Source organism: Copadichromis virginalis, linkage group LG7 (genome assembly GCF_057382275.1).
Source record: "Copadichromis virginalis isolate Kocher_CV1m ecotype Utaka linkage group LG7, C_Virginalis_male_GT1.1, whole genome shotgun sequence".
Lineage (NCBI taxonomy): Eukaryota > Metazoa > Chordata > Actinopteri > Cichliformes > Cichlidae > Copadichromis > Copadichromis virginalis.
This window is the reverse complement of record NC_140624.1, coordinates 21032693-21042642: the sequence shown is the minus strand read 5'-3', so window position 1 is coordinate 21042642 and position 9950 is coordinate 21032693.

Sequence of the window (9950 nt, the reverse complement as noted above, 5' to 3'; positions counted from 1 at the left end):
CAAAACATGTGTTTATCCCCTCCTACTGTGTTTTTACACAGTGGAAGAAGTGCTGTGGTGTAGACATTTGCTGTTTTGAAAGTCACCATTAAAAAAATTAAGCGGCTAAAAGAAAAAGGCCTCGTCTCTGGATCTAGCAGTGTTGTTTTAGCACACTTGGATGCTTCAGATCATAATATTCTAAAAAGAAAAAAAGATAAAAAGCCCAAGTTAATGAAACATTAGGTTTTTAAGTGATTTCCTATATGTTTAACTAAAAGTAAAAATAAAGCTAGTGAAACTTACCTGGCACTATGTGAAAAGTACTAAACATAATGCCTCGTTGTCCCTTGGCAGCAAGAACTGCATTCAAGTGAATGCATGAATGAATGAATGAGTGAATAAATGATCTTTTGTCATCATAAACAGCACAGTGAAATTTGCTTTGACTTTCTATTAAAATAAAAACAACAATAAAAAAGAAGCACTCAGAGAGCACATAGTACAGTAAAAATCAGATAAGTATAACATGACATGTTTACTTTAAATAGGTAATCCATAATAGCTATTGATTTGTAAATAACTGGACACAAATAGTTTAAGCCTATTATATAATATTATACCAAAGTACATTTTTACTAAGTAGGCTGCTCGTTCTCTTGACAATATTTTCTTTAAAGATTTAACACATTTTGAAGTCACCTTGAAAGAAATGCAGATGTGAAATGTAAAGGTGAGATCAGAGATCAAATGTAATGTGATATTTGGATGCAAATTATAATGTGAGATTCATAATCCCCATATACCAGTATGTATACAAAGGGCAAAAGACATCAGGTTAGCTAAAGACTTATAACAGTTTAGATAGAAGACTAAATAATACTAGTATTCGCTTTACAAAACTGGCATGGAAACCAACAGCACAAACATGGTCAGGCAGTTGAGTTTAATGACTCACATTTGAAGTCCAACCTAGCAGACGCCTGCTGGCTATAGTTCTGTGTGTTACACCTATCAAGTTAAGCAGCCACATCTTTTTTTTAAAGCCTTAACAAATTCCATACAGGTTATAAATAAAGACTCACCCACTGTAAGGGGAAAATTAGCAACAGAAACTAAAACTGGCTTTTTTAAACACCCTGTAATTGGTTACTTTCATCACCAGAATCATTAAACACCATGACTTCTAGCGGCCATCCTTATAAAATTAGTGACGGTAAAGTAAATTGAAGTCAACTAACATGAGGTGAAAATGATAAAACTCATGGAGAAAAAAAAATAGTGTGGACAGCAGAAAGCAGAGTGAACGACTTGAACTGATAAATAATAATCAGGATGCACACTCAATCTCACAATGAAATCAGCACCCTGCTCTTCAGTCACACAGATGTGATTACAAATTACTGAATGTCTGTATTTTGGTACCATTGTTACTCATGGGTTATTCTGTGATTCCCACCCTTGATAACGAGAGGCACTATGCTGTATGCACATTAAAAATGAATTATTCTAGCATCACATATCCATTTCAGCATCTTACTTTAGTCATATACTCCCAAAATGGTATATGCACCCACAAAAATCCTTTCTGCCAGAGAGAGCTGATGAGCTGTGTTAGAGATCCTTATTGTGTAGCCACTGTGCATTGGTCATTAGCTTCCCACTGGGTACAGCAGCATGCATGGTCTCCCAAGCTGCCAGACAACTCCACAGCCTCCATTCCTCAGCAAGCACCTCTGCACACCATGCACATTTCCTACAGAACGTTTGCATTAAAACCAGCACATTAAATCCCCTCCTATGGGAAACAAACCTGAGGCTCAACATTTCCCTACTAACACTGCTTTTTTTTTTACCACTACAATTAACAGCATGTTAAAGAAACTTCTGCAACTGCTGTTGTAATGGTAATGAATTCATTTTAGCACCTCTTCAAATCTGTGGATTTTCACATTCTGTCTCTGTTTGATGGAAGTTTGAACAGATTTTCCCCTGCCAGTTGGCTGCCCTGTCTTATCTGAAATTCTGGGCAGAAGATTGCATCAGCATATTCAACATGACTGGTAAATGTGAGAAATAAGGCCTACATATGTTTTACTATGACTTCTTTATAACCTGGCGGTAGATTTAAAAAAAAAAAAGGTGAAGAGGTGAAAGTGTGCTAACTTATTATCCATACGTTGTTGTTTTTTTCTTCTATTTCTTTGTTTGTTGTATCTGTATGTAACAGTTACAAGCAGGTTTTGCTTTTCACTGAAACACTTTGTATTTTATTGTATTCTTAACCTGGCTGAGGGCAACTGATTGATATTCATATTAATTTGATATTCAAATGGGGAATCAACACAGTCCTTGTTTGAAATCCAAAGGGAGGACAGATCAGAGGAAACAACAGTGCAAAATTAGGGCAGTAAATGTGAGTAATAGATGCTTTTTGAAGTCTGGCTGTGACAAATCACACTATATTAATTTATGCACATACACACACACACACACACACACACACACACACACACACACACACACACACACACACACACACATACACACACACACGGACGTGGCATTTATCTATCAGATATGGCTGGCCACTAAGTTATTTTCTTTGAGTTAGTGTCAACGAATTTCTGACACATAAAAAGTGGGGGCAAAGGTTGCACCGTTTATTTATTTATTTTGTTTTTGTGCATTTTAATTGCACTTTTGAAATAGCTATTTGACCATTTGAATGTCAGAATGTGTATTCCAAGACAGCGAAGGTCACCATCTGAATTGCCATAATTTCAAGTGGTCTGCAATCTGCTAGAAAATGAAAATGATTTTGTAAAAATAAAATTAGTTGTCAAAGACAGCAGAATAACCTCTTGAGTTGATAACAAAGCGTTTTGCCAAACCTGTTTTGCAAAGAAAGTGAGTAATGTTAACATTCAATGGGAAAGCTAACAATGTAATACCAAGAGAAATAATAATTTTTTTTAAAAAAACAACATTTGTTTTTACCAAAACCATTTGCTGGTCTGGGGATGGGAGGGAGACAGGACAAAACACATACTGTTGAAGAGAGCCAGAGATTAATAAGAGCATTACCAAATGAAGGTTTAGGGTCACCTGATTCAGCCCTAAATATGAGTTTGATCAAAATTTTTCAAAAGGCTAAACTTTAAAGTAGAGTTGTGGTTCCACAGAAAAGAAGTGTGAAAGCTAAAGTCTCTGCCTCCCATTCTCTTTTTCACTACCCCAGGAACCAAAAATATTGTGTGGTCTTTAAGATAAGAGGGCCTGATTATTCACAATTATGTAATAAATAATAAGTAATAAATACATGAATTTGTTTTTCAGCATCACTCTGAGACAAGGTGCTCCAAAATTCAAAGATTTTGCATAAATGTCAGAAAGCAGTCCTATATATTTCTTTAATATGAACATTGAAGGACACATCTTGGTCAAAAATGACTCAGTGTTATTAGAGGCCAAGGAAATGTGAAGTATTTGGGAAATATCTGTATTGTACTTTCTAAGACGAGTATAATAACTTCAGTTTTATCAGAACTTAGAAGCAGGAAATTCGAGGTCATTCAGGCCTCTATGTCTTTAAGACATTCCTGCAGTCTAACTGATTGGTATGTGTCATCTGGTTTCATCGATGGATAAAGCTGAATGTCTTCTGCATAGCAATGAAAATATATGCTGAGCCTTCTAGTAATACTGATGAAGGATGCATTCTGTAAATACAATTGGTCCTAGCTCAGAACCCTGTGGAATGCCATATTTAACCTTAGAGTGTAAAGAAGACTCCTTATATATGTGAACAAACTGGGGTCTATTAAATAGATGTGATTCAAACCACTGCTCACAGTACCTTCAATGCCTGCAGTGCATTCTAATCCCTGTTGTAAAATATGGTTTACTGTATGCACTGAGGTCTAACAGGACAAGTAGAGAGATGTAAGAGCCCAAGAGATCATTTGTGATCTTCAGAAGTGAATGCTGTCAATAAAATTAATTTAATTTGCAGATCATTCAGCAAAAAGTGTGCTTCTGGTGAAAGTTATACATAAAACTTATTTCATAGTGTAAGTTTCTAATTTAATAAGCTACACTGACTAACCTGCACAAAATCACCACTGTGCATAGCAAAAGGAACAGAGAGTGATACAGTACTGCAGTGATTCGATAGCAAGCCACCACCAGGAGTATTCTAATAAAACATTATGAGTGCACGCTAAATTTGAAAATAACTTTGGCCCCTTTGAAAGTGAATTTACTATATATTTTTTCAGATTAAAGAGAATTTCTTTGATGAGCTATCTCATCTGACAAAGAGGAAAACAGTCTGTAGAATGAAAATGGAATGAATAAAGAAATGACGAGTTGCACAATAGATTTCATTATTAAGTGTTAAGGACGAAATTCCTCATATTAAAAAGTCACAATATTTTCTGTCATTCTCATGCATGTGGTGAGGTCTGATGCAACAAGTTTTTTAAATTCCAGAGCATGCTCTGCAATAGCTGTCACCCTTTGGAAACTTGCCATGTCCTCTGGCAGTCACATGGCAATGTCCAGCAGCAGTTATAACATCTGATCATGTAGACAAGTTTTAGGTCTTCCATTCTGAAGAGACCGAAAATCCCAAATGGGAGTCTTGATTTCCCCGCAGAAGTTTCATTTCAATTGCTTTATGGCAATTTAAACTTTACTTAACTTAACTTTAGGAACAGATGATGGTTTTCATTTAAGTTTTGACTCCACCTGTTTATAAGATGCCAGTTTAAAGAGTTGTATTAGAATACAAAAGTACAAAAGAGCATAAGAGGTTAAGGCAAAAATATTAAAGTACATTAGTTTCAAAGTTGTACTAAATGTGAAAAAAAAAGAATGTGCACACAAATAAGTACTTGACATCTCACCAATATTTCACTAGCTTCCATTTTTGTACTCAGTTTCATTTTTAACCAAGGAGTGATGTACCCACAATGCTTTAAAGTAGGATTTAGAAAGTATCACCATTTACAGTACACTTTAGGTTGTGCTTTCTTCATTTTGTCAGAGAGGAATCCTTTTCTTTTAAATCGAGGAAGCTCATATTAGTCTACCCTGCAAAGCTTCAGCTGCAGGCTGTTGGATTTTATAGCCTCACTACTCCCCTGTGAAGAGATCACAGCTCCACCAGATATTGCCTGCAGTGAGCACTTCCAAGTTTGGTATGCCAACCAAGCTGTGGAGTAATGATCAGTCCCTCAAACAAAGGAAACAAGGGGACATTTTGCTGTTTCATTCGTTGTGTAATAATATTAATGAAATTGTTTCCTCTGGGCTTGCAATACTGTTGTTCATACAATCATTTTTAATAGGTTTGTTGTTCTTGTGTATCCAATAAATGGAATCAGCCCTTTGCTCGGTGTGCTGCAGCCTAAAGCAAGATGTGCTGTATAAACAACAGCATAATGAAGAACATCTGTTGTGAATGCCAGCATCCCACCTTGATGTATTAGGGGGAAGAAAATGAAAACAAATGAGTGAAATTTCCTTAATTTCTATGTGAAATTCCCTTCGCATAGAAAAAAAATCTAGGTCTGTAGTTTGCATTTAATGTTCCAAATATAATACATTAAGAAAATTATACTTTACTGCTTTTTATTCCACTTTGTCATCCATGCAAACTCACAAGTGTCTTTGTCTCAATTGCAGGAAATGGAAATGACAAAATGTGTTTTTCATTAAAGATTTCAAAATCTCATCAGTTTCACAGGCACGCGTCGATGTCCACAGGACAATAATTATGTAACATAGCAGCCCGTTCACATCCCCGGGGCATTAATTAGCTGCTTTTTGTCAAAGCCGCTGGCGTTGCTTGTATTTGCACAAGGTATTCTTTGGTGTCTGAGTCCTGATGCACTAGGTTATGGCATTAGTGAGACAAGCCTGTCACTTTCAATGTATTTGGTTACGTTTGTGCAAAACCAAACCTAACCAAGTAGTTCAGTGTGTCTAAAACTAACAAATGTGTGAAAAATGAAGCAAACCAGCCTCCAAAAAATTGTCATTCGTAATTTTGGTTCAATAGTATATTAATAGTATAGTAATTTTGGTCTCCTGATCAACAAACCTGTTACTTTAGCCACTAGCACTTACTGTAACATACATGTTACCTCTGTTGGTAGCCAGAATTGCTGGTATTAAGGCCTATATTGAGCTCTAGGTTGATAATGTGCATTTATGTAAATCCATGAATCATTTTATGGATTCATATTTTGACTTTAGCTTTTTTCTGTTGCTGAATTAGGTGTACTGTATGTTGCTCCACTGTTAGGCATCTATTAAGAATGTGCCATTGTTATTGTTGTTGGTATAAAAAGAATATGAAACAATAACAAACTTGTCTTAGAAAAATCCCAACATGTGAGTCTTGTATATGAAAGTCTATACATATTTGTGATATATTATTCTAGGTTTCCACCTGCAAATGGCACTGGGTCTGGATTGTGTGCTGCAGTGGAAAGCATTCAATAACATACCCCTGACCTGTTTTCAAGTGATTAAATTTCCATCTTGCAAAAGCTCTAGGAATATATTTGTTCCCCTGCTTTTGTGATGGAAGCCATCCAACTCAGCGCGCTAACACTGCTCAGGTTCACTTGATATGAGTGTATTAGGAGCAGGAACATCAATAAAAGTGGGTGCAAGTAAATGAGAAACAGAAGTTTCCCAAACACTTCAAGCTAAAGTGATAGGCAATTTCCTCTTTGGTTCTTTTCAAACACCTCTAGCCTTAAATATCTGTTTGTGTCAATGAGGGCAGTAGATTGATTTGTACCCAGGCCAAAAAATAAAAAACATTAATGACAGTTGAAAACTACTAGGTAAATAAATAGAGGAGCTCTGAGATTTCCAGCCGCAATCATCTTTTCAACACAATGTAGTGAAATATTGCAGAACTAATTGTGCCACCAACAAGATAACAATACACTTGACCTTTACTGAGTGCTTAGTGCTTAGACTGCAGGATTTGTTTGAACCTTTAAAAGAAACAATTATTTACACTTTTGGCATCTAATTCAATATATTCCAAATGTCTCCCCTAGTTAATAAGATAAGAGATAAGATAAGATAAGATAAGATAAGATAGAACTTTATTAATCCCTCGGGTGGGTTCCTCTGGGAAATTCGACTTCCAAAAAAAGCACAGCAACGACCAAAGTTACAGTTACAGAACTGTTATATATATATATACACACACACACACACACACACACATATATAAATACAGAGACAAATATAAATAAAATATACAAAGGGGATAAATAGAATAAATAGGAATAAAAAATAAAAATACAAGTGAATTGCACATTTCAAGTATTGAGTCTATTGCACTGTTGACTATTTACAAAAAGTATTGCACAAAAGGTATTGTACAGTGAGGTGCAGAGGCACTACAGCTTAGTTGTTCCCCCCTCCTTTGTCCTCCTGTTTCCCCTCCCTCTCCCCTCCAGAGAGGAGTTAAACAGTCTGATGGCGTGTGGGACAAAGGAGTTTTTAAGTCTGTTAGTTCTTGTCTTTGGGAGAAGCAACCTGTCACTGAACAGACTCTTCTGGTTGTTTATGGCCGTGTGCAGAGGATGCCCAGCATTGTTCATAATGTCCAGCAGTTTCTTTAATGTCCTTTTCTCTGCCACTGTCACCAGAGTGTCCAGCTTCATGCCGATGTCCAGCTTCATGCCGATGTCCAGCTTCATGCCGATGTCCAGCTTCATGCCGATAATAGCACTTTTAGTCAAAACTGTAACCAAAATAAGTAAAATAATGGTAGTAGTATTAGTGGTGTACTGATTTACATAATCCCTAATGTGCATGTTCATATTTCAGCTACTTTAGACAACCCTGTGACCTTCATTAAACATTGTTTTTCCTTTTGATTTGGTGTTTCTGAATATGCATTTTGCCAGTAGTTTAAGGATAGGAAGAAATGAAAGCTTCTCAAGCAGAACTCACAACTCATCCTTCTCATGTCACAGGTGTGCCACACGTCATCCTCAATGTCACCAGTGAATCTCATAAGGTAATGCCCAAAGTGTTACCTCATGTCTTTTTTTTCGTTTTAAATTAATTTTTCGAGGCATAAATAGATATTCTGTTTGTTGAAGCACCGCTGTGGAAGCTGCACACCAACACTACGGGTAATCTTACAGGGAGCTCTATTTTTAGATCTGCTCTTTAATTTTTCATAAATTGTTTGCTATGTGTGGTGCCTGGTATTCCTGTCTCTATGGCAGTGTTGCAAACACACTGTCACAAGGCAAGGGCAAAAATAAGGACAGATACACAAGTGGATGTTTCTCCAGATCCAATCTTTTCACCTTTTGTGTGACTTTTGAATTTCTGTTTTCTCTCCCTTAATAACGATACGATTTCTTAAAATTTTTAAAGCCATACAGATAACCATAATGTTAAAGTTGAAAAATCGGCCGGTCAGTTCTGGTTTAAGTTAATTTATGAAGACCTGATTAGTTAGCAACATAGCAATACTGCAGACTGCTACAGGATGCAGCTTCCTTCACGTGTCATTAATTGAATAACTGTTAGACTAGACACAGTTAGAAGATAAAACAAAGGCCCACAGCTAGAATATGTATTCTGCCCTTAAAAAATTGTGCCCATTTTTTTAAATTATTTTTTAAAAAAGGCTGGGATTATCTCCAAACACACACACACACACACACACACACACACACACACACACACACACACACACACACACACACAAAGAATGACCACCAACGCAAACAGTTGTCATATGGGACATCTGACTTTTGAACATGTTGCGAGATCCTCCTGCCAAATGGCTTCGGAAACATCAATAGGCCCCCAACATTCTATGAAGAATTTACTTAACTATTCTACTATCAGCCATGTGTATTAAAAGCCTAACCCAGTCATGGATAATTGCAATAGCGGAGTAATCAGAAAGTGCTTTTAAAAAAAAAACACTGGCACGTTGTTCAGCCAAAACTACAGTATATACACATCATCTCTGTCTACAGTGAGCTTGCTGACAGCTTTGATTTTAAAGTTAATACTATTGATATCATTGCTCCTATGAAGTGATTCCTGATAAGAAGCAAAAAGCACCATGGATGAGTCACTTTGACATTTATAATTACAGACTTTGTACATTTAATCTTGAATTAAAACAGGCAAGGCAGATATATATTTTCTCAGAGATTATTAATTACAATAGCAATAGTGCTCACACATTATTCTCTGTGGTTCCCCTGCAACTGTTCCCCCAGAAATCTTATCCACTAAGTCCACTAATGATTTTGCATCTTTCACCAAAAAGTCCAGAAAATAAGCCAAACCATAACAGGAGGAATATAATGACGGGCCCCGAGCCTTCACAGACTGTTGGTTAACAGAAATTGTTTAGCGTATGAGTCTCACGACGTGCTGCCTCGATACCCTGCCTCCAAACTTTTTTTAAAGATACTCTCACCTGCATGGCTGAAAAAGTGCTTCAGATAATTAACAGCTGTCTCTGGTCAGGCATTTTCCCCAAAAGCTCCTATGACAATATTAATCGAATTACTTTTACAAAAGGCCCATCAGTAATAAATAACTATTGGCCAATGTCAAACCTGCCAGGAAATATTCTTGAAAATGCTTTTTACCAAAAAACTTGTTATGGTTTCAGCAGGACTGCAAAGGACGAGTGGGCCTTGTTTGATTAGCATTTACTAAACACAGATACTGTCACGGTGATAACAGAAACACTGTCGCTGGTTGTAGGTTATCACATTTAGGGCTGTCTACTGATTATTATCTTGATACTGCAGGATACAAAGACATTGTTCTGTTCTCTGCCATTAATACCCTACTTGTGTGATCTTGACTGAGTTGAATAATAATAATATTGATGATCAGAAGAAGAAGTTCTAAATAACTTGTAGGAGATCAGCAGAAATTCTCCTTTC